Here is a 7,981-nt window from a genome sequence, read left to right as displayed (position 1 = left end):
CCCTTATTTCACAGCTCACCATCATCCTTTCAGGGGACAGGGAGCGAGTCTACGCACATTTGTAAACATCTATATCGGTCTATCTCTCCATCTATCAGTCTATCCATTATCTGTATCTATCCGTCTGTTTATCTATTTACCTGTCTATAACTGAGCAGTGGATCCGACCGGTTATATTCATGCCAACACGTGAAGGCTTCCCTGTGTATAAGCAAAGGGATAATAGTAGGGTAGGACGGATTTTCCTTTGTAGTTTCCCTTCAAAGTTTCCATTCCTTCATTGTTTTGTTTATTTTTTAAAGGCATGGTGGTCCTTCTCACTATTTCCTGCCGGCATCAGGTGTGTGGATGGTGGATTTGGGGGAGTGTTTATTGTATTTATTTATTTATTTGTCGCCTATTATCCCACGTTGTTGGAGAGAGGCGCCTTCATGTGCTGGCACTGATGTAACCGAACATCTCCTCTGCCCTGCTATAAAAGACCTCTTCAACTGCCTCCCTGTCCCCGAAAAGGATGATGGTGGACTGCACGGGAAGGGCATCCTCAGTCAGCAGTCCACCGGGTTCACGTTTCAGATGATCTTGTGGCTACACATACTACTACTACTACTGCAACTATTAATATTACTACTGCAGCTACTACTACTGCTACTATTACTGTTACTACTGCTGCTACTTTCTCTGCCATTACTACTACTACTGCTGGAGCTACTACTACTACTAATCCATTACTAATACTTCTACTACTACCACTACTACTACTGCAGCATTTACTTGATACAAAAACCACCTGTCGCGTCTTGGATTCGAACCACGGTACGTCTGTGAACCGGAATTTCCACCAGCCGTGCCTTGTAAACGCCAGTAAAAAATTTCACGTCCTCCCCGGCGGGGAATCGAACCCCGGTCTCCCGCGTGACAGGCGGGGATACTAACCACTATACTACCGAGGACTGGAGCTTGAATGTGGCATGAATTTAATATGAAACATGCCCTCGTGTGGACGCGCCCTTATATTTCTCCCGTCTTTCCCCCCCCCCACTCCCTCTCCTCTCTTACTCATTCTTTATCTCCCCCCTCCTTCTCCTTCCCATGCTTTTCCCTACATTTACCCATTACCACCCTTCTTCCTCCTTTCCTTCCCAGTCTCCATTTCCCTCTCTCCCACCTACTTCCACTATTACCGCCCTCACTTCCACTGCCTCCCTTCTCCCTCTCCTTTCCATTCGTTCCCCTCCATCTTTAAGTGTCTATCTTTCTCCTCCCCCCCCTTCCACACTTCCTTTCACACTTCCCCCATTTCACTTATATTTCATTCTCTCTCTCTCTCTCTCTCTCTCTCTCTCTCTCTCTCTCTCTCTCTCTCTCTCTCTCTCTCTCTCTCTCTCTCTCTCTCACACACACACACACACACACACCATCCCATTCGTCTCCCTACCCATTCCAATTTCGCCCCCACCCCATTTTAACCCCCCTTCTTTTCACGGGTGGCTAGTCTTGGAATCAATTTGGACTGGCGGGTGGTCATTATACCCGGGTTGTGAAGTTGTGAGCTGTCCGGGTCACATACAGGTCGTAGGGGACGGGGGAAGGGGAGGGGGAAAGTGGGGGAGAGGTCAGAGAGGAAGGGGAAGGATAGGACGAGTGAGAGAGGGGAAGGAAAGGAGGGAGGGATTAGATAGGAAAGGGAAGGATAGGACAAGTGAAACAGAAGGAGGGATAGAAGTGGAGGGGATTATAAGTGGAAAGGGGAATGAGAGGGGAAGAAGGGAAGGGGAAGTGAAAGTGTGTGGTGGCAGAGATGAGAGAAAGGAAGGAGGGGAAGGGAAGGGGAGTGTGGGAGGGAGGGGAGGGGGAGGGAATTTCTGGATATAGGTGTGTGTGTGTGAGAGAGAGAGAGAGAGGATGGAGGCAGTGAAGTTACGTGGAGTGTAACCATACTCCCTAAGATATATCGAGAATATGGCATCAACATATCTACAACAGCCACCCACGTAACTTCCGACAATTTCCAAAAGCATTCAGTTTGTACCGCAACGCATTTCATATTTCAGAATTCCTTGTAACCCGGGACAGGAAGCACTCTTTATTTTGAATCCGGAAAATATATGTTTTGTTGGAAGTGGGAAATTACCTCGTCTCATCATCATCATCATCATCATCAACGTCACTGTCAGTCTTGTTACCTTTATCACCATCATCATCATCAATCTTGCTACCGTCATTTTCATCCTCATTATTCTCATTATCATATATTTAGTGACAAAATCAATGTGAAAAACAAGAAAAACAGCAAGATACATAACACTGATCTGCTTAGACACACCAGCACCTATTCTCTCTCTCTCTCTCTCTCTCTCTCTCTCTCTCACACACACACACACACACACACACACACACACACACACACACACACACACACACACCACCGGGTCAGAGGTCAGTTATTATCTAGGTGCATCGTGTACCCTGGGTTCGGATCCACTAAATAAGACAAGGATAGGCGACTGCATATTAATTTCACTTAACCTCGCACTGTGCAGGAGAGGGGCGCCTTCACGTGGTGGCACTGATATAACGTAGCATTTCGTCTGCCTTTGTAAGCGTCACATAGTCTCTTTACTATCCCTCTCTCCTTACTATCCTTCTCTTCAACTCGAACATTTAGATATACGGATAGTCTTTGTCACAGCCTCGAAAGGACCATTAGGGCTGTTGCTGTTGGTCTGTTTGCTTTCCTTCCCACGGCTTTTTACTTCTACATCTCCCGAAAGGAGGATGGTGAACTGCAGGATGAGGGCAATTTCAGCCTCTAGTCCACTGGGTTCACGATTCAGATGAGCCTGCTGTTACTACTGTTATAACTACTACTACTACTACCACTACTGCTGCTATTACTACTACTATTACTGCTGCTTCTGCTGTTACTACTACAATTACTGCTACTTTTGTTACTACTACTACTACTACTACTACTACTGCTGCTGCTACTACTACTACTGTTATATGCCTTTCACCTTCACTTGGCCCAGATTTTCATCCTTTTGCGGTGTACTTTTGAGTGCTGACGGACAGAAAAAGATAACGATGACTTTTATTCTTCCCACAGCACCTCTTCGTGACTAGCATTGTATTCTAAGGTTAATCTGTTCTTCGATCTCAGCATTCAGGATGGAGAGATGGCAGTTTTGGGCCAAGTTAGAGTGAAAGGAGTGAAGTTTTGTGGCGTTAGATTTGTTTCATATGTTTAAAAGGTTCTGGAGTCACACGCATCCATGGCAAGAGGCTTAAGGACTGAATGTTTAACCCCTTCGCTTCAATGATCTCTAGTGTTCGGCTACCTTCAGACGGTTTTATTAAGCTGGAGAGAGAGAGACTGTCAGATGTAAGAAAGGCAGCAAGAGAGAGAGAGAGGGAGACTGTCAGATGTAAGAAAGGAAGCAAGAGAGAGAGAGGGAGACTGTCAGATGCAGGAAAGGAGGCAAGAGAGATATTGTCAGACTCAAGAAAAGAAAGAGAGAGAGAGAGAGAGAGAGACTGTCAGATGCAAGAAAGGAAGCAAGAGAGGGAGGGAGAGAGGGGGAATAGTCAGAAGCCGATTGGAAGAGAGATAGCCAAGTATGGAAGGAAATGGGGACGTGGCACGGAAACCAGCCATTTCAAGATTTCGGTGTTGATTTCCTCGCTTCACCCATTAAACCCGCTATAATTAACTTCTAAACACGTATAATAAACTCCTAATTATTCATTTTCTTTCGTATTATTATTATCATTATTACCCGTCTGTGCGTATGTTATGAAGAGGAAAGGCGAAGAGGAATTACAGGAGAGTTGGGGTGAAACGTGGCATGATTTTGACTGTCCTATTCTCTTTATTTCCTTATTTTCCCCACAAAAGTCCTATATATATATCCTTTTAATATTGTTCAGCTTTTTCTCATCTTTACTCCTTTATTGCTGGTGTGCGTAGGTTGTGAAGAGAAACATAGAGGAATACAGAGGCGGCGTAAGAGCTGTGTTTATGTCCCCCTGGCTAGGCGGGACGCAAGCCGCCTTTTGATTGGCTGGGTTGCTACGGGCCGCCTGATTGGTCGAGCGCCCCATGACGTCACAGGGACAATGCACTTTGCCCCTCCCCTTTCTCTCCCTTTTTAATATTTCCTCCATTTTTTGGGGTGGGTATTCCTCACCATTTCCGCCAATTACCTCATTTATTATTATTGAGGTCAATTTTAATGGTTATTTATATCGCTTTTTTCAGGAAATTCAAAGTCATTTTTGGAAAGGTTAATTTTAGCGAGATTTTGTCGCTACCGTGAATGTTTTTTTTTTTTTTTTCAAGGGGAGGGTTAGTGAGGGTAGGAAGAAAGGCGTACATTCATTCCAACACACACACACACACACACACACACACACACCTTTACATGAGACGTATGCACACATCCCCACACCACACACACACACACACACACACACACACACACGCACTCAATAATATACACCCACACATACGCACGCACACAGGCTCACGCACACACATGCCTCATCGCTTGCATCATCACCATCACGAGAAAGCGAGTCTCCACACACACACACACACACACACACACACACGAAGGGTGCAATCAAATACGCGCACATCCGCTCACGTACACACACAGATTGATTACATCTGTGCATATGCGTTCACAGGTGCACATGAGGGCAGAACCCTTACATTAGGTACACATGAAAACAGACACAGCAAACATACACACACAGATCGTACTTAAATGCACATACACGCAGACACAGAGGGCAGCCGCATGCACACATTCATATATTTACGCACATACACGAAAAACAGTCACAAAGCAAACATACACACGCATACACAGACACGGATACATACACATCCATAAATACACACACAGGTACACATACATACAGTATACGTACACGCTTTAGGATATAATGATCAAGGACAAACCAGCACATACATGCTTACATACATACAGGGGAACACATACGCACACAGCCTCAAGCACACATTGACCTGCGTAGAGACACTCCCTTGCAACTCCCCCTCCCCTTTCCCCTCCCCCCTCCCCTCCCCTCTCAAGTATCATCCCATCATCCCCCCTTCCCCCTCCCTCTCCTCCTCTTCCTCTCCTCTTCCCTCCAGCATCCTCCTCTTCATCTTCCTTCCATCTCATCCTCCTCTCTTCCCCCTCCCTACCTCCCCTCTTCCCTCTCTCTACTTTCCCCCCTCTTCCCCCTCCCTACCTTCCCTTTTCCCCATCCCCACTTCCCCTCTTATTGCTCCCTACCCTCCGTTTTCCCCTTCCCTCTTCCCCTTCCCTACCTCCCTTCTTCTCCCTCCCTATTTTCCCTCCCTTCATCCCATCCATCTCCCGTCGCTCATCTGTTTCTCCTTCCCACTGCCCTCATCTTTCTTCCTCCCTTTCTCTCCCCCTTCCCTAACTCTTCCCCCTCCCCCCTCCCCCTCTCGTACCCTTTCCTCACTCTTACCCTTCCTCCTCCTTCCCTCTCTTTCCACCCTTTCTCTTCCTTTCTTCCTTTCTCTTCCCCTTTCCTAACTCTTCCCCCTCCCCTTCTCGTACCCTTCCCTTACTCTTACCCTTCCTCCTCCTTCCCTCTCTTTCCACCCTTTCTCTTCCTCCCTTTCCCCATTCATCTTTGTTCCCTACCTCTTCTCTTCCTTTCTTCCCTCTCTCCTCCCCCATTTCTCATTCCCTCTTCCGTCATCCATTCCTCTCTCTTAAATATTCTTCTCCCTTAAATCTTCCTCCTCCTCCCTTCCCCTTCCGCTTAATCCCTTCTCTTCTCATCCTTCTCTCCCCCTCCTTTCCCTCCCCCATCCCTTCCCCCCTCCCTCCCCTCCCCATTCGATGTACATTGAACCCCACTCCCCTCGGAACACTCCCTCCCCTCCCCTCAGTCCATACCCCACCCCCCTTTCCTTCATCCTTCTCCCCTCCTTGCATCATTTTTTCTCCATCTTGTTTCTCTCTCTCTCTCTCCACTTTCCTTCTCCACACCTCCGTCTCTCCCACCCCCCTCCCCCACCCCCAGGTCACTTACCTCCCCTCCCTCAAGCAAATCTCTCTCCCTCCCCTACCCCTTCCTTGAGCAAATCTCTTCTCCCTCCCCTCCCTCCCTCCACCTCCTCGTTCTTCAACCAAATCTCATTTTACTCCCCTCCCTCCCCTCCCCTACCTTCCCCTCCCCTCCCATAAGCAAATCTTCCTCCTTTTCCATTTCCCTCCCCCCTCCCTTCTCCCCCTTTTTCAAACAGATCTCTCTCCTCCCCTCTCCCCATTCTCTCTCCATCTTCCTTTCCCTCCCCCTCTCCTCCCTCTTCAGCGACGTTTTCCCCTCCTCCTGGTCTCTTTTCCCCTCCCTCCTTCCTCAACCAAATCTCTTCCCCCTCCCCCTCCCCCTCCCCCTCCTTTCCTCCCTCTCCCTCAAGCAAATCTTCCTCCCCTCCCCTTCACACCTGTTGCCTCCTCCCTCCCCTCCAGGCTTCTTCCTCCCCCTCCCCTTCCCTCCCCCTCCTCTCTCCTTCAGTTTTTCTCCCTTCCTCTTCCCCTTTAAGGACTCTCTCTCTCTCTCTCTCTCTCTCTCTCTCTCTCTCTCTCTCTCTCTCTCTCTCTCTCTCTCCCCTCCTCCTCCTCCTCCTCCTCCTCCTCCTCCTTTCAGGGGTACTTTAAGGCTTGCGTGTTCCTCCTCCTCCTCTTCCTTCTCCCCCTCCACTCCCCCTACTCCTCTCCCCTCTCCTGATCGCCCCCCTCCCCTCCCCACTCCCCCCTCCCCACTCCTCTCATCTCATCATTCTTCTCTCTTTTCCTCTCCTTTCCCCTTCCCTCCTCCAACCCTCCCTCCCTCTCCCCATCTCCTGTTCACCTCCCCTCCCCTCCCAGCAGTGATACACACACACACACACACACACACACACACACACACACACACACACACACACGTTTCTTCCATCCACTCCTATCCTCTTCCCCCTCCCCTTCCTCTTCCCCTACCCTCTCCTCTCCCTCCTCCACCCCATCTCCCTCCCCCTCCCCCCACTCGCAGTGATACCTTGACACACGCAGTTCCTTTTCTCCCCCCCTCTCCTCCCTCCCCTCCCCTCCCCTCCCCTCCCCTCCCCTCCCCTCCCCTTATACGCACCTGCAACAGACGTAACCTTGAACTCTAGCTCCTCTCTCTCTCTCTCTCTCTCTCTCTCTCTCTCTCTCTCTCTTTTCTCTTCCATATTCCTGTTTCCTCCTCCATTTTTCTTCGTTTCCTCCTCGTATGCTCTCTCTCTCTCTCTCTCTCTCTCTCTCTCTCTCTCTCTCTCTCTCTCTCTCTCTCTCCCCGCTTCCCTTGACTATATGAGGTCATTCTTCTCCCTCCATCTCGCTCCTTCTCTTCCTCCCTCCCTCCCTCCAGCATCCATCACACTCCCTCCCTCCCCCCCTCTCTCTCTCTCTCTCTCTCTCTCTCTCTCTCTCTCAGTGGTATACTTAAGGAATTTAGATATGTTGCTTGTGCAGTATCAGATTATGAGAGAGAGAGAGAGAGAGAGAGAGAGAGAGAGAAATGATGCGTGTGTTTATGTAAGTCTCTATACAGTACGATATGTATGTATGTATGAATGTAACCGTGTATGTGTGTGCTCTGTCCTTAACTCCTTGTGTGTGTGTGTGTGTGTATGTGTGTGTGTGTGTGTGTGTGTGTGTGTGTGTGTGTGTGTGTTTGGGTGTGTGTGTGTGTGTTTTGTTGTGTGTGTATGTGTGTTGTTGTTGTGTGTGTGTGTGTGTGTGTGTGTGTGTGTGTGTGTGTGTGTGTGTGTGTGTGTGTGTGTGTTTTACCCAACGACATAAGGCTTCACTGTGTTAATGTTTGTTCCTTTGTTTCTCCCTATCACCCCACCCCTTATCACAACATCCCTCCCTCTATCTCTTATCTCTCCCACCCACCTCTT

The 7,981-nt window shown here is 48.7% G+C and overlaps 1 protein-coding gene and 1 non-coding gene across 2 annotated transcripts in view; both read right to left on the bottom strand.

The window, feature by feature from the left end:
- The window catches only part of LOC145399443 (uncharacterized), a 136,420-nt gene that overhangs the window by 76,193 nt on the left and 52,246 nt on the right, over nt 1-7,981 (bottom strand). The gene's annotated exons all lie outside the window — the stretch shown is intronic.
- TRNAD-GUC (transfer RNA aspartic acid (anticodon GUC)) lies at nt 882-953 on the bottom strand. The gene has a single exon. It is a non-coding gene; the product is annotated as a tRNA-Asp (tRNA).

The sequence above is a fragment of the Coenobita brevimanus genome, chromosome 49, assembly GCF_032717465.1.
Source record: "Coenobita brevimanus isolate Jiangsu-jjx chromosome 49, ASM3271746v2, whole genome shotgun sequence".
In the NCBI taxonomy this organism is placed as follows: domain Eukaryota; kingdom Metazoa; phylum Arthropoda; class Malacostraca; order Decapoda; family Coenobitidae; genus Coenobita; species Coenobita brevimanus.
The sequence above is the reverse complement of the archived record's forward strand: the minus strand, read 5'-3'. Positions and strand labels throughout refer to the sequence as shown.